We start from the raw sequence: 23105 nt of genomic DNA, 5'->3' as shown, positions 1-23105 counted from the left end.
GTTTGCCACCTTGGAATCCTCTGTGTAGTTGGTTGATCCACTACTCAGGAAGAGACTATTCTAGAGTACGTCCTGTCTGGTCTTCGAAACGTCTGGATAGAATAGAGACAGCTGATGAAGGGATATTCCAAGGGGCTTTCCGTTTTCCTATGTGTTCGTTCCGTTGTCTGTAGTTTATTGTTCTAACGTCCTGTACCCTGATATGCATGTATATACACATGTAGATGTAAGTATGTACATATATGTGTGTATACATGTATATATATATATATATATATATATATATATATATATATATATATATATATATATATATATATATATATATATATATGTATATATATATATATATATATATATATATATATATATATATATATATATATATATATATATATATATATATATATATATATATATATATATATATATATATATATATATATATATATATATATATATATATATATATATATATATGAATTTCTCTGCATGGCAGTGGATGAATGTATTCTGAGGATTAACTTTTAGTTACTCGTAAAGACGTCTAGGTTTCATTACTAAGTCATTTCTCAACCAAATTGAATGGAGTTACTTTAGCAACGATATTCAATTCCTAAGCTATATTTGGAGAGAAAATAATTGAAATTAGGTTCAGTAGAAAAAAAGTAAGATAAAAATAAGTGAGGTCAAAGATAGGAAAGTAAGGTGAAAAATTGACTTTGAATAAAAAATATCTCACTTATTTTAATAGAAAATTATAGATTAATCGGGTTGAACGAATTCGCTCACTGAAAATAATCCTTTGGTGAAAACTCCATTAAAAAATATGACTACGAAAAAAGCAGTGTGACTTTAAAGGGCGAAAAAATGGTAAATAACCTGCAAAATTTAATTTGAATCAAAATATCTAAGCTATATGCTATTTATGTTCAAATAAAAGTGCTCAATGAGAAGAATCTTAGAATGAAAATCAGTTCAAAAATTGTTAGCTACAAAAATGTGTCGCTTTAAGTGACGAAAAAAAGGTGATCATTTAAACAAATAAAATTATTTTTGTCGTTTAAAACTACTGAGCATTATAAAGAACAGTGTTTGATGTTAAGGATCCCTTAGCTTAATGGTGCAGAGCGCTTAGTCGGCATTTGAGGCACAAGATATGATTTCCTATAGTGATGTGCTTGGTCATCTTTTTTCCTTGATCTTCTAAGCTGTTTTGACAGTTATTCTGCGTTCGAGATTTCCTTTATAGTCTATAAACTGCCAACTCACTCGGTGCTTCAAAGTTAGTTTACATATAGTATTTATCCACGGGAGTGGGGGGATATATTGTTAAGGCCGCCATTTAGTCAATCCTGAGCATTTCGAAGCTTCATCAGTACGTCAGTTCTCAAACAAATTGAATTCCATTTCCTATCATTGACGTACGACAATGGATGATTACACTCTTGAAGTCAACTTTTAGTCACTCACAAGCACTTCTATGCCTTATCACCAAGTCAGTTCTCAACCAAATTGAATGCGTCTTCCTTTAGCCGTGATAGTCCAGTCTTAAGCTACTTTTGGAATAAAATAATTGAAATTTGGTTAATTTTGGTTCATTAGTAAAAAAAGATTGATTTTGAATCAATATATCTCAGTTATTTTAAGGGAAAAGTATAGATTAACTGGGTTTGAAAGAATGTGTTCATTGGGAAGAATCTTATAGTGAGAACTTCGTTAAACAATATTAGCTGCCGAAAAATGTAGTGTCTTTAAGTGACAAAATAAATGGTAATTAACCCCAACATTGACTTGAAGGTTCTTTTTAAATTAAATATATATATATATATATATTTAAACTATCAAAACAAACACTTTGTGTGTAAATGATATTAGCGAGGATTTTTATCACCGATTAAAAACTGTAATGAATAAAGTGATCTTTGCAAAAACAATCCAATTTGTGGCAAAATCACACATTATTTTTGGAAAACAGAGTAAAAGGAAAGAGAGATTCCTTATGTTCATATGGAAATTTGGGTGGACAAAGATTCTCCAGAAAAAATACAAACGTTTAAAAACCAATTCATAACTTGCAGATTGTCTTTTTCAGTATCTAGTGTCACTCATTATAATTTGGTCAGTTGTTTTCAAATGTATTCATGCAGCAAAACTTGCCATAAATTTATGGAAAACAAAAACAATCCGGACAGACAATGCCGATTTGGCTTTCCTAAGGCTGAAGGAAATTTAATTTCTTCACCGTTGCCTAAAGTGTCAAATTAAGAATAAATAGAAAAGGTGTTAAAAAGCTTTATCAACTTCAGAGAAAATCATCTGAAAAAGTTATCAATTATTACAACCCTTTCCTGCTTTTAATATGATGTTTTCTGTCAGTATATTGGAAAAGACAGCATTATATCGACCAGATGTGTGAGTAGCTACCGGAAAAAAGCCGAGAAAAATGAAGCTGAAGTTATTTGGGAAAATTTGGATGAAATTAAATTTCTGAAATTGTTCATCAACTAGTGTGTGCACTTATATATATTTCTTTTTTTCTTTTTATTGCAATTTTTTCAGTTTAAGTGAATAGTTTTGATTTAAAAAATTATTTGTATTGAGCCAAAATATTTATATCTTAATTTAACATTACTACAATGAAAAATATAAAGTTAAATATAATTATTTATAATAATAGGAGGGTTGCTTAGAAAAAAAGTGGAATAGAATGAATGATTTGGGTGCAAAGTACTGGAATATTCTGAAGTATTTAAACAGGAAAATCACAGATCATGGCTAGTTTGATTACGATCAAGAGATTTATCTAGATATATTATGTGGCTTCACATCTTACAATACAATGAAATACATCTTTAAAACACGGAGATATTTTATATTCTACGCCACTATGTTTGATGCGCCAAATGTGTGTGTAAAAATGTTAATGGCATCTAGACTGCTACAACTCCGAATTCATCGATCACCACGCCAAGTATTAATGATAAGCTGTAGGAGGTAATTATTTGCACAAAATATTTTAAAAGAAGAGTGTTTCGGTCGGTCGTCGAATGTCTTTGAGAAATAAATCAAGAGGAGATTTGTTGTAATTTGAGTCTCTTGCTTTTGGTGGAGGGCAGTGAATTATGAGATGCTGAGTGTTAAAAGTGTTTACGACAAGGCGGTATGGGCGCTAGAAAAGGGAGTTAAAGGATCAGTTAAGGTGGAAGTCAAAATACAGAATAGATATATCGAATGTATAGCGTGCTTATGTGGGTAATGGTAGGACTTAGGGTTTGTGTGCACACAAAATTAATTTTCTTCGAAACATGTGCAACAGAAATAGGCAGTAGAGGGTGGGTAAGAGGATACATACACATACACCCCTCATATATATATATATGAACGGGAACGTGAAACTCAGAGTAACAGTCTTTTGTTATATTTCTGCTGCTTTTAAATAAAGTATACATACATATATATATTATTTTGTTTAAAAGTGCTTCCAACACTGTCTGTTTTTTATGTTTTATTTATATTCCTGCAGAACTAATGTGGGGTATAGAATATGGAATATACAATATATAATATGATATACAATATACAATATAAAATAAAATAAAATAAATATGGATGGCACCATGAAAGAAAGTATTGAATGTAGATGAAATATTGAGTGTTCAATATAAAGGATCAAATATATAAATATATAAATATAAATATATATATATTAAGGCGACTCGAGTTTCAGGGCTATTTCCCTTCGTCATGGCCGGTATGACAGACTTTAACAGACTGTCTGTTAAAGTGTTGGAACTCTTTTAAGCAAAATAATATATTCCTCTATACACAATCATACAAAAAACCCCACCTTTTTTGTATTTATTTTTACTCGCATATATACATATATATATATATATATATATATATATATATATATATATATATATATATATATATATATATATATATATATATATATATATACATACATATATATATATATATATATATATATATATATATATATATATATATATATATATATATATATATACACATAAGGGATCAGCAACAGTTGCTTCACCACATACCGAAATTTAGAAATTGCAGTTAAAGTGCTACAACTCCAACAGATAGAAATACTTGTGACTCACAAAAGCGAAACAAGAAGAAAAACAACGAAACTAATCAGTCTTAGTTAATCATAAACGCGTTTCTGGATCAGAATAGTAAAAACCTTCATTTCCTCATCAGTATGATATTCTAGTTTATAAATTTGAAAATGCTGGCAGCTATGTATGCTCGACCAAGCACCATCGTGCATCACCTAATATAAGCAGCATTTCCGAATTTACATTGGGGAGTCAGTCCCAATCTCTCCTCAAGAATTCCCATATATATATATATATATATATATATATATATATATATATATATATATATATATATATATATATATACACCCCGCACACAAACAGACATACCAACAGACATGCACACGCGCGCGCGCGTACACATACACGCACACACATTTTTGGGACGGGTATGAAAATATATAAGTTTCCTGTATGCCATTCTGCTTAAATAATGGAACTGCAGATACAATATCCCTGCATATCTCACGTCTGTTTTCATCCCTCCACTTCACTCTCTATTTCATATCCTCTCTAGAATAACTATTGCTTAAACATTTTTGCACACCGTCTCCGATGAAGGGATATATAGAATATTCCGGAAACAGCTGTAAGACCCCTTTATTAATGTCCTGAAATCTTTCACAGCCTTGGATTTTTATCTCATTCTGTTAATTTTATATATATATATATATATATATAATAATAATATTAGGGACAACATCCAAAATACAGGTAAAAAACTCAATTAAAATCAATTTATAAAAAATTAAAATTAAATTGAGCCTTATAGATAAAGTATATATAAAATATATAGTTTTAGGGAAAATAACCAATTTTCAAGAACTCATCGATGAAAATCCACTATCACATATAGAAAAATTAATAATTAAAAGCACAATAAATGAGTATAATATAAAGTAAAGTAAATATCATAAGATAAATATAATAAACAGATTACACGTGTTTCATAACCAATTTTCAAATAGAAAAGAAATTTAAATCGATTAAAATCAATTGAAATTATCGAAAATAAGTTCTATTCAAAATATAGCTACTCGTCAGATCGTAAGTAGAACAATAATTAGATATATATCTCAACCAACAATAAGTACCAAATGAATTAATATGAAATACTTATTATATAAAGATAGAAAAATTATTTAAAAAATATCATAATATCAAAATAATAACCATTCAATAATCATCCCTTCATCCATTATAATAACATGTATATTATATACAAAAAACATCTTACAAAAATTATCATTGTTTTAAATTATCATTGTTTTAAATACAAGTTGAACGAAGTTTAAGTTTAAAATAATAATGAAGATAAAATTAGTACATATTTAACCGGTGTAATAGTTAAAGCTATACTATTTAAAGCTAAAGACGTTTATTTAATTATAATTAAAGATCAATTGAATAATAGAAAAATACAAGATTATTTATTTCTACAAACGTAATAATAAAAAATATGAATGAAAAAATTATGAATGGAAAAAATTATGAATGAAAAAATTAGGAAAGAAAAAATTATTAAGAATAAAAGGTTAAACTTTATATATATATACAAAGTTTTGATTTAAAAAAACTTTAACGATATTATAAACTATAAAGATTAATAATTAATCAAATAATATTAATCAAAAATAATCGAAAATATTCGAAAATGTATCAACACTATTCCAATCGAAGTTCTAATATTATGTTGAAATGAAACTATAACTTCTAAATAATTTAGTGTTAAATAAGTTATCTATTAAAATAATCTATAAAGAACCAAATGAATAGTATAAAAACAAGAATACATATTATTTACAAATAGTAGAAAATCTTTAGCAAAGTGAAAACAGTACTTATCCAAATTTTTCCGTAATTCAAACTCTATTTGAAAATTGGTTATGAAACACGTGTAATCTTTTTATTATATTTATCTTATGATATTTACTTTACTTTATATTATACTCATTTATTGTGCTTTTAATTATTAATTTTTCTATATGTGATAGTGGATTTTCATCGATGAGTTCTTGAAAATTGGTTATTTTCCCTAAAACTATATATTTTATATATATATATATATATATATATATATATATACATATACATACATACATACATACATACATATATATATATATACATACACACACATACACACACACACATATATATATATATATATATATATATATACACATGCATACGGGTGTGAATTCACTTGTGTGTATGTGTGTAAGTACAGGAGATATTAGTATTGTGTGTGTGTGTGGGTGTGTATGTGTGTATGTGTTAGTGTGCGTGTTTCTTTTAATATCAATAATTGAATCGTTAATATCATCACATTTGCATTAATGTTTCATTTATTACATTTGACATTACACTCTATTGAACATACCGAAAATTGCTTGTAATAAAGCAGGGGTGCCTTGGTTTAGTAGCAATCTCGGATCTGGTTAAATTTCTTCCAGCCACGTCGAGTTCTTCTTTTAAATTTTCGCTAGATTATCTTTAAAACGTGTCCCAGTGTAGTTTTGCATGCTGATGAGGAAAATCTCATTGATATTTCCTAGAAAATAATAGAAGAATTTCAAGCAGTGAAAATTATGCAATTTTAGTCCATCGACAGCCTTAATTACCGGACATACCGGAAGTCACAACTCTTTGTCCCTATGGGGAGAAAAAATTTGACGTGTATTCCTGGTGTTGGAAATAACATATTTTGTTGCTCTGCGTAGAGATTACAATAATTTACATTTGTAAATAGCAATTGCTTATGTAGAACAGTTAAGACAGCATTCCTACATAGACACACTCAGACACACACGTATTTAATTATATAGTTTCTAATTACTATGCCATTTCCAGAAAAGGAAAAATATTCAACGTAACAGCACTCCATGCGTGTGTAAGTCCACACATTTGTATCCGAATGTAATAGACTATACTTTTCCAAAAGAACTACAGGAGATAAAAATTGTTGTCGACATAATAACTTATTGGTTGACGTAATGTTGGCGAAAGTACAGTATAAGAATAGGTGCATCATTGATTGCACCCAAATTCAATGAACCAACAACGAAGCCTGTGAGTGACAGTTCATATCGTTCGAACACCAAAGATATAATTTTTTCTTCATAAAAAAATGATTTGCTTCAATATCATGTCTGCTGGATTTAGTATTTTAAGAGATTTACTATATTTTCCGCATACTAATACCTTAAAGCATCATATTCCCATCTCAAAGAACCCCCCCCCCCCCCCGCCGACTGTCTCTTTTTCTCTCTATCCCCTTTCTCCCTCTATTTCACTCTCACTTTCATTCAACTAGCTAAAATCTCCATTGCTGAAAGAATGATAGCCATAAATTGTTATATTGAGTCACTCGCCGCTCTTCAACCTGTTGTTTTATATGGTTTCACTTATTTTCCCAGACATTAAATATAATAGAATGAAGCTAGTTTATTGTATAGCAAAAAGCCATCGGCTTTTACTGTAGAGAATTTCAATAAATAACTGTCTGGTATTTAATAACTTTCCATCCCCACCTAAGTGAGAGTTTGATTTCAGACACCATATATTATTCTGACGCGCTGCCAAATCTACAGAAGTTATTTCAGAAATTCAATCATAGAAGGTCCAAGAGTTAATTGGTGGCAATGGCGTCTTCAAAATTGAACAGTACGAATAATTTCCGAAATATATTGTAATAATATAGGTTCTTTAATGTTTACAATCATAATAAAATCTCCATGAAGCTCACTTATCTTTTAATTTCGTTGTTAAGACACACCAAAAGTATACTTGTTTCTTGATGAAATAATTGTAACCCATCTTACAAACCTACAATTTCATATTTACTAATAGAACATATTTCCTGGTTGATAACATAGTTAAGGAGTGCAGAAATGAAATCTACAGGAATTAAGGTAGAACAGTATAATAGTATTACACTTACTGAGAGAGAAAATCAAGTCAAATCAAGATCCCTTATTGTATTATTAGGGTGTAAATCAAGTAGAACATTGTCAGGAAAATGTAACAATGATAACTAGTGGTTTGGTATGAAAGTGGTCAGACAGGCTTTTGTCTAGATTAATGCACGTAATATAACATTGTTTATTGAACACTATTAATTGTTGGTCAAAATTATGAACTACACTGGCAGACTCATTAGCAGCCCGGACAAAATACTTAGCAACACAGGTTATAATTATTTTACAGATATCCAACATCCATCGCTCCTACATAAATCCGTGCTTCAGTTTAGTTAAGCCCAAAAGTGACAAAATGGATTCAGGAATGGTGTGATTCACAAAGGAAGAAAACTCAACCCATCCTGTAAGTGAGTAAAATACTTCACATCATTAAACTATTACTAAAGCTAAAAAAAAATTTTCATTATGCTACGGTATTAGCTAATGAAAGTGTGGTAGTTTGAGGCTTGGATTTCATGTCATCGTCATCGAAGTAATGCACTGCTATTGACAAAATTTGAACGAGTTATTCCTAGGTTAGTTACCTGCTACTCTATTGTTCTAACACTTGCAAATAGCGATTGGCTATGTAGAGGAGGTAAGATAGCATTCATACATACGTATCTACAGAATAGAGAAATTTACTTAATGTATGTATGATCCGGAAATTACACACTCTAGTATATATGGATATCATTGTAACCTCGTAAATAAATACTTGGCGAAAAGGAAGAAATAAAATTATTGAATGAAATGGAAAAGAAAAAAAAAACGATACATAGAATCGGTAGGAGAAGAATTATAAAATAAAAGCTTAAAAGTATAAAAGCAAACGTTTTATAGTTGAAATGTCGCATTTCCGTAGCCGGCAACTTTGGATTCGGTTCTGTCAAATTCCTGGCAATAACGTCTATTGTTCGCCTGAAAACATTTCTTTAACTACTCTTCAATTCCGTAGGTTCAAAACACATTTGTTGTCTGGAGTCGGAATATTGCAAGGTTAGGCGTTTCAACTGCCGCAACTAGACTAGTCGATAAAATTAATGATTGAAATGTTACAAGTCTGTGAATTTGCTGTTTGTTTCGTAACCACGTTGTTAAGAGTTCAAAACAGTTACCTTGTATTTTCTACTCATTCTTTAGCTTAGGGTTTACTGTCACGTTGTGTGTATATATATATCTTTTACTTGTTTCAGTCATTTTGACAGTGGCCATGCTAGAGCACCGCCTATACGTCGAAGAAATTGACCCATTTTTAAGCCTGGTACTTATTCTATGGGTTCTTTTGCCGAACCGCTAAGATACGGGGACATAAACACACCAGAATCGGTTGTCAAACAGACACAAATGCACAAATATATACATACATACACACACCCACACAGACACACACACATATATGCATGAATATACACATACACGTAAACTCACAATACCTATATATAAGTACAAACACACATCCATCCATCCATCCATCCATCCATCCATCCATCCATCCATACATACATACATTAATACATATATACATGGGCATCGGTACCATTTTCCTCTTTCTCCGTTCTTCCATTCTCCGTACTTTCCATCTTTCCGACGAAGGGCTACGCCCGAAACGTCATACACTCTCTCTTTCCTTTCCTGAGCGTCCAATAACACTATCCATATCACGTCCTCACTTTGTTGTTTTTTTTGTTTTTTTGTTACTGTTTTTTTGGACTATATATATATATATATATATATATATATATATATATATATATATGTATATATATATATATATATATATATATATATATATATATATATATATATATATATATATATATATATATATATATATATATATATATATATATATATATATATATATATATATATATATATATATATATATACAATGTAAGAAATTTTGCCAAATTATATTTATAGTTGTTGCTTAACGCCAAGTGAAGCTTGATTGAATAGAGGCGGCCATGGTAATTTCAGATATGTTACATCCAGAACTAATGTGATTTGTATGCAATTTCGCTGCTATTTTTGGCAATTTTGAAAAACATGCTGAGGCTTACTCGTCTTTATGGCAAACTGAAGCTGGGTTTTTAGCAGTTATTTACTGAGACTGCTCTGTTTGTCCATGATGCCGGAGACTAGTGTTGTCGAGAAGTGAATTTAGTGTGCTTTGCGTGTGTATTTGTAAGGAGTTTGTGCGCGAATGTTTGCTTGTGCACTGCAGCATGTGAACAGCTTGAGTGTGTGCGAGTTATAGGATTTTTGTTGTGGGAAGGACGTGTAGGGAACACCTAGGACAATAATAATAGTAACTGTCTTGAATAATGCCGATGTGAAATACATTTGCTTGAATAATACAGTCACTTGACTTAATGTATTGAGAGGAAAGAGATGTGGGCGCGTGTGTGCGATAGCGACGTCAGGTGATTTACCCCAGGAATATACAGTAGAAAGTGAAGAAAAGTAGAAGGAAAAAGAGAATAAAGAGTTCGATAAACATGACATTAGGTTGGTGTATGAGGAGCTAATAGGTAAACGTCAGTTGTTAAGCCAAGACATCACCTAGTTGAACGGAATGTCAGTAATGAGTGAAACTGGAGAATATGAATCATAAAATTATAGACATTATATCCAAGAATTAAGGTTAGCATTAATAAGCATGAGAATTCTACAACTCCATGGAACGAAAATGAGATTAAAGTCAAAGCATATTAAAGGGAGAAATCCATTTAATGCATAGATAGAATATATTAATATTTCTTAGTGCATATGTAGTTGTAAATACCTTAGGTTATTACCTTTAATATTCCTGATTTGCATTTAGGAATTATTGTACGATGGAAGAGACAGATGCAAAGTTATGTGCTGTGAACTGAATACAGTTTTGATGCAAATGTATGAAGCTTTGTAACAGATAGAATTCGTTTGAAGTTTAATACTGTAATATTTATAGGAAGGAAAAAAATAGCCCCAGACTGCAAAAATAAAAATATCATTTCGAATGTTTAGCTACCAGAATTTCCCTTTTGCTTCTATTGTGTGACACATAGATAGATAGATAGACACATAATACATACATACCTACATACATACATACATACATACATACATACATACATACATACAGTATACAGTGTCATTGTATATGACATATAATAATGCATACGATATATTCATATAACATGTAGTATGTAATATAATATATAAGGGATATTGCAAAGGTATATATTTTGAACAGGAAATGAATTCTTTCTATGAGTTGAAAGGAATCTATACTCGTAGAGTTCATAGATAATGGAAAAATATGCAATGAATTATTATTAGTTTGGAAATCTGTTTCGTGAATGGGAGGTGTATCAACGTTAGTGACATTTAAATAAACTTTTTTACACTCAGACATTTCACCAAAATTCTGAAGAACATATCGTATGACATTTTTCAACCAAATATTTGTTAGGAAGTAAGAGTATAAAAGTTGTATCAACGTCCAAGAATTAGAAGTTAAACATCTTTTCGTATCATATTGCAGTTTCAAATCCATGTCTGGAGACTAAGCTAGAACATAAATGTATTTTCATTGTAAAATTATGGTATGACCAGAGAAAATTAGAGAGAATAAACAACAATAATTGACTCATTTATGACGAGCAGGAGAGACAACGTTTAGAATATCATCACTGAAGTTGTTGTTTATCTGTAGATCAGTAATTCCCAATGTGGGGGCATATGCCCCACTGGTCTGGGAAAATTGCGGAGGGATGTGGTGCCGTAGTCGCCAGGCATAAGGTTCTCATTAAAGTGATTCACCTTTTTTCTTAGTCAATAATGTACTATTTTTTGTACTCGGTACTTAAAAGAATTACTGCAAGATTCTTTTGCATTAAATAATTTTGATAAAATATTAAAAATAAAGACGTTTTATATTCCAACCACTGGTGGGGCATACGTTTTTATGAAAATTTATAGTGGGATCTTGGGCAAAACAGGTTAGAAAACACTGCTCTAGATCTTAACTATTCGTTCAGATGATCAGATGTCTTCCACCCGTGAACATGTCTTTTATTTTTTTGAAGCGTGATGTTAATATTATCCAATGCATTCAAGATAGTCAAGTAATTTTAGGAAGGTTTCGTTGCTATTAGTAGGAGTTCGAGCGACCAATTATAGCCTTTTTTCTTTCTTTCGGCACATCATAGTGAATGGTTTAAATTTTAGGTTTACATACCTCATTTGTTCAAGAAATGGAAATGTAATTTTCATGTAGAATAAACCATTGTTTATCTTCTCGTCAATGAAAGTTCATGAATACGATGAATACTTAAATGGAGCTGATACATCACATTTGTGGAGGTGTTGATAACGATAAATAATTTAAAGATAGTGGCTTTCTGTATAAATAGGGTTTATATTAGAATACAATATAAAGAAAATCAAGAGTCACTTGATAGAAAGGAAAAAATAGATGTAAATATGAAAAGAATAAAAAAACACATCCTCGGGAAAATTCACTGAAAAATGTCAATAAATAACATATTCAATGTTTTTGGTTCTTTCCTTGTTTTATTTAAGAGGTTGAATAAAATGTAATTTTTTTCTTCCCATACTTGAAATGTCATTATATAAACAGTGTTGTAATTATGTAAAACTTATGTAATGTCAGTTAATAAGTGACTTAAAATATCATCTTAATTACTGTCATTTATTCACGATAATTCAATGAAATGAATTTTTCCCTGCGGCTTTGCTGTGTTCAATTAAGATATCTATCTATCTATCTATCTATCTATCTATCTATCTATCTATCTATCTATCTATCTATCTATCTATCTACAAACGTACGTACTCACCTCCCTCCCTCCTTCCCTCCATACCTACCGACCTATCTACCTACCTCCCTATCTATCTATCTATCTATCTATCTATCTATCTATCTATCTATCTATCTATATATCTATCTATCTATCTATCTATCTATCTATCTATCTATCTATCGATAGATAGATAGATAGATAGATAGGTAGATAGATAGAAAGATAGATAGATAAATAGATAAATAGATAAATAGATCTTGAGACTCACCGTTGTAGTAGTGGTAGGATACACAGTGAAAGGACAATGTGTGTATAAATACGACGTTGTATGTATATGAGTCTTTCTTTGTCACTCAGTCGGGTAGCTTTCTTTTGGATTCAGTTTAAGTGTATTCAATTGTATTTTTAGATACAGTCTTGCTATGTAAAGAAAGACAAATCTCCAGGAAAAGGAATGAGATTCTAATATCTAGCACCTATTATTACTTAAAGAGTTTGAATTGAACTTTACATAAAACTATACAGGGAAAATGCTTTTGTAATCTTGGAAGGAAAAAATGCAATATTTTTCTTCGAGAAACTTGTGCTATTCGTTCGAAGGTCATGTTTGGTGTGAAGTGCCTTGGTTGCATTTGGATAACGAATGTGTGCAGAAAGTTGATGGGAGGTGTGTGGTATCAGCTTGATAAGACTGTGCGTTGTTAGAGGTGACAACAATATGTCAACAGGACAAGTGTAGGGAACGTCACTGAAGCATGTAGCACAGTAGAATTGATATCAAATGTTAAATAAGCCATGTGAAGCCTATATGTGGGCAGCACACCACTGACATTCGCTTGCCAGACACAGTCAAAAAGATTTGTTGATGTTAATTTGTCGAACCTCTCAGGATTAGTCCCCTATTGAATATCAATCAGCGCAAGATTCTTGTAGAACTGAAAAGATTAAACTTTGGTGAAATAGACACTCTGTTATGATAAAAATGTTATTAACAACGGTTACCAAGTTCCCATAATGTGTGTGATGGAAATTAATGTAATTGACTTTTGAATGAGACACCCTGGAACATGTTTCTGAAGACGAGGGTAGAGATACAGTTGATTGACTGGCGAAGATGGAAGCTATCCTTGGAGCACAACATTTGTGGCCAATGCAAAATACATTGTTTAGGTCGATGGTTCTGATGGTTGCAGCCATTGGAGGTGTTTTTTGAACGTAGACTAACAATACATGTAGTTGAGACTGGTGGTGTGACAAGGGCATGTTTGAAAAGAGTGGTGTTAGAAACAGAGTGGGCAGTAGATAACGAAGCTTTCTAGACAGTGGGTGTGCTATGGCGGAACCATTGTATTTAAAATATAGCAGTAGCATGAATCTGCAAAGATTGTAAAGATTATTTTGACATAGATCCAGGAGGATCATCTGCAATTTGGGAGGTGGGAATGCGACACGCAGAGACATATTATGCATTGCGCAGGATAGTCGTGCAGTAAGTGGGAATAAATTCGATAAGTTAGTGGGAGTGGATGAGGTTCTTCAGTAATTACATGTCATGTTATTCACAGTTAGTTTTTAATATCACAAACATTTCCAGCACCATCACTCTAGATTACGTGTGATAAAAACAAAACAGTTATCTATTTGCTGCTATTACCAAAATTAAAATCGTTTCTGTAATATTTTCTGAGTACAATATGGGTTAATGTATTCCAGAATAGCGCACGAAATACATTTGTTTGGTAAACTTGCTTGAAATTAGATTGAGTGAGCTTTATTCTTTTCTCCGGCTCATTAGCCACGTAAATATAGTTAAATAGCTACAGCCTTGAGTAATGCACATATTAAATCGCAATCTAACGTGATTCTTTTCTGTTGCAATCGATTTTGACTACAAAGGCCGATATAATTACACGGTACACCACAAACAGTGAAGAACACTCATCTGTAGGTCCATTCTCAGGATAAACATGAAAATAGTGGGTAAAATCAATAATTTTTGACATTTTTTAATATTGTATGAGGAAACTTTCTTCACTAAAATAATTCCGGGTTGGAAATATTTAGGAATATTCAGCTGTAAACAACCATACGTTAAAGCTTGTTAAATTAATAAGAAATCTAATGGAAGAAAATTAAAGCCAAATATTGAATTAGTCAAATTATATATACTTTTGAAGAGCTGAACTGTTGCCAACATCCTGGTATGGTGCTGGCAACAGTTAGAGTCTAGAATAACCTTGACTAATAGAAGTTGATTTATTCTATTGAAATTACCTATTGCATGTGAGATGTGACAACACTGTTAGTTATGTTAGTAGTATCAGTTGTTTTTGTCCGAGATATTATTGCATTTATCGTCAAACTTTTCGTCTGTTTTAATTCTCTCAAGTTGCTAAATGTCAAGCTTCCAGCTGAAGGACTGACTATTATAATATATACAATTATCATTAATGTTATCTTGCTGCTTTTCATATTTAGTCGTCCATTTAATTTTCCCTTTTCAGATAAAACGACAGATGCAATGTAGACTGTTCTGTTATATCAATATATACTTACTGTACTGGTATCCTACAGCACTTTATGAATTGGCTACGGTATCATCTATGGCTATTTGAATACCAACCCATGGACAAACTCCTTATAATCGAACCTTGGCTGCTATTATATATTCATTATAGTTATTATATATTCAACGAACGTCTATCCTATCAAAGTAATTCCGTACTGGCAGAATCATTTGCACGTAGAACCAAATGTTTAACGGCATTTCATCCATTACTTTACGTTTTAAGTTAAAATACCACCGAAGTCAAGTTTGCATTTCGTCCTATCGAGTTCTGTAAAATAGGTACTAGTTGAGCACTGGAGTTGATATAATCGACGATCTCCCTCTCCAAGAATCTGCTGACCTTTGCCAAAATTTGAAACAGTTTATTTGGGAGCTCTTTTTGTTTGGCAAATAGAGAATTATTGACAGTTTTTTCTAACGTATCAGGGTAACTAAATCTTTCGTAGATAGCTATTGTGTTATCGACATAAGACAACTGTAAACTAAATTTTAGTGAGAATTGAACTGGGTTCCGTAAAACATCTACAAAGTGTTTTGTTGTCTAGTATGGAGATGCAAGTTATTCCATCAAAGTAGATATTAAGCGATGCAACTAAACAAACTAGTTCCGAAAGAAAAGTATCCATTTTCTAGTAGAAGTGATTATCATGTATTTTTGTAAAGCAAAAAAGATTAAGGAAAACTTCCAATTAAGAACAATATTTAATGTCATAAAAATGCAATCAATAATAAAGATTGCTTTGATGAAATGATTAAAATATCCCTGAACATTAGGTTCATTGAAACTTTTAAAAGAAAAAAACTACTGTGTAATATAAAGCAATATGCAATTCTATTGGACAAAATGTGCAGCTTGAGCCATTCACTGGTTTGACATTAGCTACAACAGAAGGAACATTGGTTGCTATTGTACAATTAAGTTTTCATTCCTGCCTGCTGTAGCATGTACTATGCTTCATTCGACCCTAAAATAGAGATCGAGAAAGGTTGATAATTTCTAAGAAAGCACACAACTAATAAAATTTAGGAGAATAGAGAAACGAATCTGTTTACTACAAATAATCAACGCTGTTAAATACAATAGTACATAATAATGAATAATATCATATGAATAATATCATATGAATTGATTCCATACATAATTTATACCGCCTGTTCTTCTTGCGACACACGTCTGTTTAGTTGCAAATGTCATCTTTCTCCGAAAGTTGCACCATTTGTCATAAACTCGCTTATTAATTAATGAGGGAGCACCTTACAGGTGACAGAGGATGAGTATAACTCATCCTTTATATGCATTAAAGCCTTCATAAATTGCGGTCAGCAGCTTCTGATTTCGTATAAACCTTCCGTATGATGCTAATGAATATTTCGGCTTTAACCATCACCCGTTATGTTGAACGAATCTAAATCATAATTTCATCTTTTCCATTTCAAATAATCTAAATTTTCTAAGGGGATGGAGCTTACTTAACAGATGATTTATAACTCTACCATAGTATTACTTGGGCCGTAGCACAATGCATCAAGCAATTTCTATGCTATTGCAATAACTCTGACAGTCTTCTATGACCTTGATTACAGACTATATTAATAAAGTCCACCCCTGACACATGGGTCAGGGGGGGGGGTTATTAGACAGAATTCTGTTGAAATGACTCAGATTTAGCAGTAAGAAGTATTTTATCACCAAGAGGACTTTACCGAAATATATAGTAAACTGTGGTACTGCTATGTTTCATTACGCAGTGAGATTATGGACGAAGAATATATATTATCTAACTACGCACACTCTATCTGTTTGTCTGTCTGTCTGTCTGTGTGTGTCTCTCTCTCTCACACACACATACACGCACGCGCACATACATACACATACATACGTATACACACATACACACACACATACACACACACACACACACACACACACACACACACACACACACACACACACACACACACACATATGCACCTCTCCTACCCACGGATTACACTGGACCCATCTTCTGATTGGAAATCGCTTCAATATACCACGACGTCTAAAAAACTTTTGAACTTTTCCACTTTTGTAAAAAAAAAAAAAAAAAAAAAAAAAGAAAAAAGATTATTATGATTGACCGTTGACTGAACACTATTCAATTTTTTTTCTCCGTGTTTTTCTCCTTGTCTCCGTATTCTTTCTGTTGAAGAGCGGAGCTCGAAACGTCAAAGACTTTCCGTATTCCCGAGCGTCATACTAATATATACTTTTGTTATTTACACCACCTGTCCTCGTCTGTTGTTATTATTTGTATATTCTCCCATATATATATATATATATATATATATATATATATACACACACACACATACATATAAATTTGACATGGGTGATTCTTCCTTGTATGTTGTTTTTTTTTTAGGATTTACGGTCCAACGGCTGGGTGAAATTGTGCTAGAAATTACACAGATGTGTAGAGTGATCCGGTGGTTTTGCTGGACTTTGTATTTTGTTTCATAGCTCCCATGGTTACCGAGATAATCTACTATAATAATACTCTTGTGTTTATGAATGAGAAAGAAAGGAGTGATAGATGAATAAAGAAGGAAGGAGTGATGACATACTTCGTAGTGGGATGATGGAAACTGTACGGTGAAAACGATAAATCAAAGAGCGTTTCAGCTCTGTGTGAATTTATGTGTGTGTATGTAAAATGGATGTATGTGAATGCTTGTGTATGTGTGTGTTTGTGTATGTGTGGGTGTAATGGAAATGGGATTGTGAACATTCAATGCTGAAAAGAAAAGTCAGACAGCGTTTCAATTCTGTGTATTTGGTATTTACTTGCCTGCTCCCGTATTTAGTCACGGCCAGCTTTATGTGGCCTTAACTCGGACAAGAAGGAAGGAAAACTTGAAAATTCGTTTGAAGGAAACAAGCAGTCAAAGAATGTTAGTTGCGGCTAGATTTTTCACAAGAAATTTAGTAATAAAAGAATTATTAAACCAAAATTTTGGTTTTGTACCTTATTTTTATCTAAAATACTACAAGTAGCCGTCATTTTTGATGGCACGGAGCCCACATAGTGCGCGCGCACACACACACACACACACATATATATATATGGATATATATGAATATATATATAAATATAGATGTATGCATGCCATTATTCAGATTTATTTATAGATATTTTTGCGAATAGGGAAAGAGTCGGTTTCTAACCTAGGTCTAAAGCCCCTGCATTGGAATTTCAACAACATCAGCAGAGTATGTATGTATGTATGTATGTATGTATGTATACGAGCAGATGTGTATGCTTTATTTCACGTCTTCTCATGCATATACTTGCTCATATGTACTGTATATATGTATGAGTGTATGTATATATTTATATATGTACATGTGTATGAATGTATGTATGTATTTATATATGTACATGTGTATATGCATGTCTGCGTTTGTCTCTTACCGCTATCTAACCGATATCGTTTGGTTTTCTTAGTGGGTCTAGAAAATGTGATCTATACAATAATTATAGTGTCATATCATGAAACAAGAAAAATAAAGACAAATACTCTATCATATACACGTACCCATACATATTCTCGCACACTTATTTATATGTAACTTGACCGAGTAATTTAAACGGTCGCGTCGCACCTTCGTCTTTCAGCGTTCAATCTCACCATGCAGTACCTTGAGCAAAAGTCCTTTATTATAAGCTTCTGTCGGTCGCTATACTGTAAATGAACTTTATTGACGGTAACATAGAAGCTAGTTAAGCATGCATGCATGTATGCTCGCACGTTGTCTATGTTTTACGCACACTAATATATGCTCGCTTCTGTGCATGCTATGCCTTTAAATGCTTTGACTATTTTCAGTGACCTCAATAACTTGGGAGCACTTATTACCTAAGCGGCAGTATATTCTCAGGTTTAATGCAATCCAGTCTCTCAATATTCTTACTCAAGCAATTAGTTAAATAATTCATATACCCACACCTAAATATAGTTATAGTTGTAGGGTCGTGTCCAGCGAATTAATTACAGATTACTCTTTATTTTGATAGAAATACTTTTTGCTTTTAGCCCTCCCCACAATATTTAACTCAATTTTAACTTCCCCTAAAGGCGTTGAATTAGTGGAATCGTTAAGGTGTTTGTAAAGTAATTGTATTATATTTGCTTTGGTTCTTTATGTTCAGAGTTCAAATGACACCGATGTCCACTTTAACATTCCACCTTCTGGGGCTGGTAGAATAGTGTCCCATTTAATTTCAGTGAGTCGTGATAATAGATTAATCTTTCTCCTTATTTCCTGGTCATGTACCCATATCAGAGACAATTGTTTTAACAGTAGGTAGACTACTCATATCCACTAGGAGATATAATATCTTTCTCTATTCCCATGTCATTCTGTTGTACTTAGAATTAACTGAGATCTTCACAGAAATATTCAAACAGTATTCTCACGATTAATATTATTTATCTTCAAGAGTATCCATTCTGTGCATTGCCTTGTCCTACGTTCTACCTCAAAAAATATTCGAACAACTACATACGATTTGGTTTACATGCTTAGTGTTAATTCCATGTATTCTGCAGCGATTACCAGATCGATGTTTTTAAACTGCGTCTTTTCGTGCATCAGCTAATATCGCGGCTGTTAGTTCAAGATCGATCGGAAAGATAATCACAGCGTATGTCACAATAACTTGGAAGTTTTCTCACGACACATTTATGCGAATCCTTCTGTATGATATTCATACAACCTTTCATCTGATGACCTATTGCAATCCATGTTTATCAATCAGAGAATATTTCACAAGGATTTTCTTTGCAGTGCTCATGTTGCAAAAATGCCGATGTTTATAGATTTGATCTATGAATTCACTTCAACACCTGGTGACTGGTACTCGTTGGTGTTGTTGAAGGGACATGAGGTGATGTTCAAAGGCTGTTGAATCAATACTAAATGTTTGCGTCTTTGATTTCGTTTGCATTAAAGCAGTTTATTTTACTATCGAAGTGGAAGTTTCTGGTGTTGGTTAATATTTTGGAGTTTTAGCATTAAAGATCCTTATTTCTTCTAACATGTGATCGAGTAGTCCAAATGTTAGAATGAGTATTATTATTGCTAACACATTGTGAGCGACTGATATATGTTATAAATTCTAGGAAACATGATTTTATTCGAGAGTGTTATATTCCTTACACGCTTCTTGTTAAAAGTGTTTATCCTTCCGTAATTACCTGTGGCGTTCCTCATAAAATATCGGTGAAATCCTCAGACCATTTACGGAGATGTTGTTAGATTACTTTGTAGTTTTTCTTTCGTTTTATTTCCTGCTTAAACATTTTTTCTGACCAATCGACATCTTTATACACCATGAAAATATTGCAATCGGATCAAGGCCTTTCATCATACCAATCATATTCTTGGCATATACTCTCAGACTCTTCACAACAAAGCAAGCAAAATGCCAGGGTGGTTGCCTTTCTGTGACCCAATGCATATCATTCAAATTCCTTCACGAACAAACAATGGGTTTATTGAAAGTATGAATAACGTCACAGAGAGATTGTTTCATTGGCATATACCCCTGCTATACTGAAGAGGACATCGGAATCATCTCATCTTTTGAATTTAACTTTAGAAAGAGAACCAAGATAAACTGAAGTTGGCTATGGCATGAGACATTGAGTCTTTGGAGCATAGTAAGACGAAGAACATTAGCATCCGGAGTTGTTTTGTTTTTTGGTAATCTTTCCACACAGTTGTTTCTTCAAATGGAACGATTATGTGAGTTTGACAAAGATACGAAAGGAATAGATTTAGTCATGGCATTTACACCATATAAATTAGAGTTTGCCTTGCAACTAGTAGTAGTCTTTCTGCATAAGTGTAGCTTTGGTATGGCATAATTTTTTTTCTGTTAACATCAACCAACTTGTTATGTTAATATAACTATCGAGAACTTGATTGTAAAAAAAAAAGATAATCGACGTATCAGTTTCGTTTTTATACCAGCAGCCATTAACAAACTCACTTTCTGGTGGTTTTTACCTGGTCGTTTTAGTGCCACAGCTCGAAGAAAACAATCATTGATACACTATGCCGTTCGCGTAACACAGAACAATTCTTATTTCGATTATTTTTAGCCACCAACATACTATTGAAACTTCTTTTCTTCATTCTATATTTTAGACCAGAATAAATTTGTATCTTCTTGAGAAAACCCCTATGTCATTTATTGATTGTCCCTCCATACCGCTGTAAACTGGTTATCGATTAAAATTACTTGGTAATCCTTTTTCTTCTTTCAGTTAACTCTCTTCCGATGCCGAAGTTTTTTGTTCATAGTTTTTCACTCCTGTTTGAAGTTGATCTGTTCTCACTAAATTGTTTCCTTTTGCTATGTCCGAACAGTGTTTCTATTTTATTTCTCCCTTTTTTCCGTTAAGGCATATAGTTGTTTGTTTAAATTTGATGAGCACCGTCACATAGTGGTTAGCCTTCCGTACATTAACGATGTTGTTTTCCGTTGTCTAAATCCATTATGTCACTTATTTATTGTTTTGCTGTTATCTACTTCCTTGGTATCTCCAAGGTGCCGTTTTATTGTTATCAAGAGAGCATATAAACAAGCATTAATTAGCGAAAATGAAGTGTCATCACTGTTGTTAATTCTCGTTAGCATTAGCTCTGTTGGCGTCTTATTAATGCTAGGAAAAAAATGGCTCTCCTTGATGCGGGATGTTTATAAACGGAGAAAAACCGTTTTCGAAACCTTTCAATGAGAATACATTTAATTTCGTAGCACATTTACGATCATCACTGTTGCTACAACACTGCTGACACTTTCATATGAAAGGTCACCCTGACTGCAAGGTCATATAGCAGTAGTAAAAACGGGGCTGTTTTGACAAGCGGTGTCAACGTTGTTTCAGGCAGGTTTGTTTTACGAGAACGTTCGTGTAACGTTATTTGCGCAGTGTAAACACTTTGGGGAATAAAGTTACATTCAAGATTTTCAGAATAAAATTATAATCAGCAGCCATCCTCAGGCGTTCAATAAATATTTCTTGTTGATGTAATGGATTTGTTGTGAGATAATTTAGCTGTGGGCGAAGTTCATATCAGTATATTTTCATTCTATTTATATGGCCAACAGAGGGAGCTTTTTCATAGCAATTAAATCAGTCATTATTGAGTTCATTACTCGAAGAAAATTGCGTTTTATAGTTTCCCTTTTTATAACTACAGTAAAAAGTTCTGTTTACCTTTCTCGATGTAATTTTTCTTTGGTTCTTCTGTTCATATCATTGCCGTATCCCAGTCATGTTTTTTCATTGTAATTTAAGTTTGAAACAGATATCACTATTATTTCTAATTAAAAATTTCTTCAAAGTGTGGTATCTGTGTGCATGAATGCATGTATGTATGTGTATATGTATCTATGTTCTGTGATATTTATTTGCAAAATTCAAGGCAGCCACTAACAAATTTACTCATTTCTTTGATTCAAGACAAAGAGTACTTCATAAATTAGAAATATATGATATTACATTTGGTCTCACGCAGGGCTGTATCTCAGCACTGAAGTTATTTCCACTTCATTTGACAGTGATGCCG

Source organism: Octopus bimaculoides, chromosome 2 (assembly GCF_046866305.1).
Source record: "Octopus bimaculoides isolate indiv1 chromosome 2, ASM4686630v1, whole genome shotgun sequence".
Lineage (NCBI taxonomy): Eukaryota > Metazoa > Mollusca > Cephalopoda > Octopoda > Octopodidae > Octopus > Octopus bimaculoides.
This window is presented reverse-complemented; position numbering follows the sequence as displayed.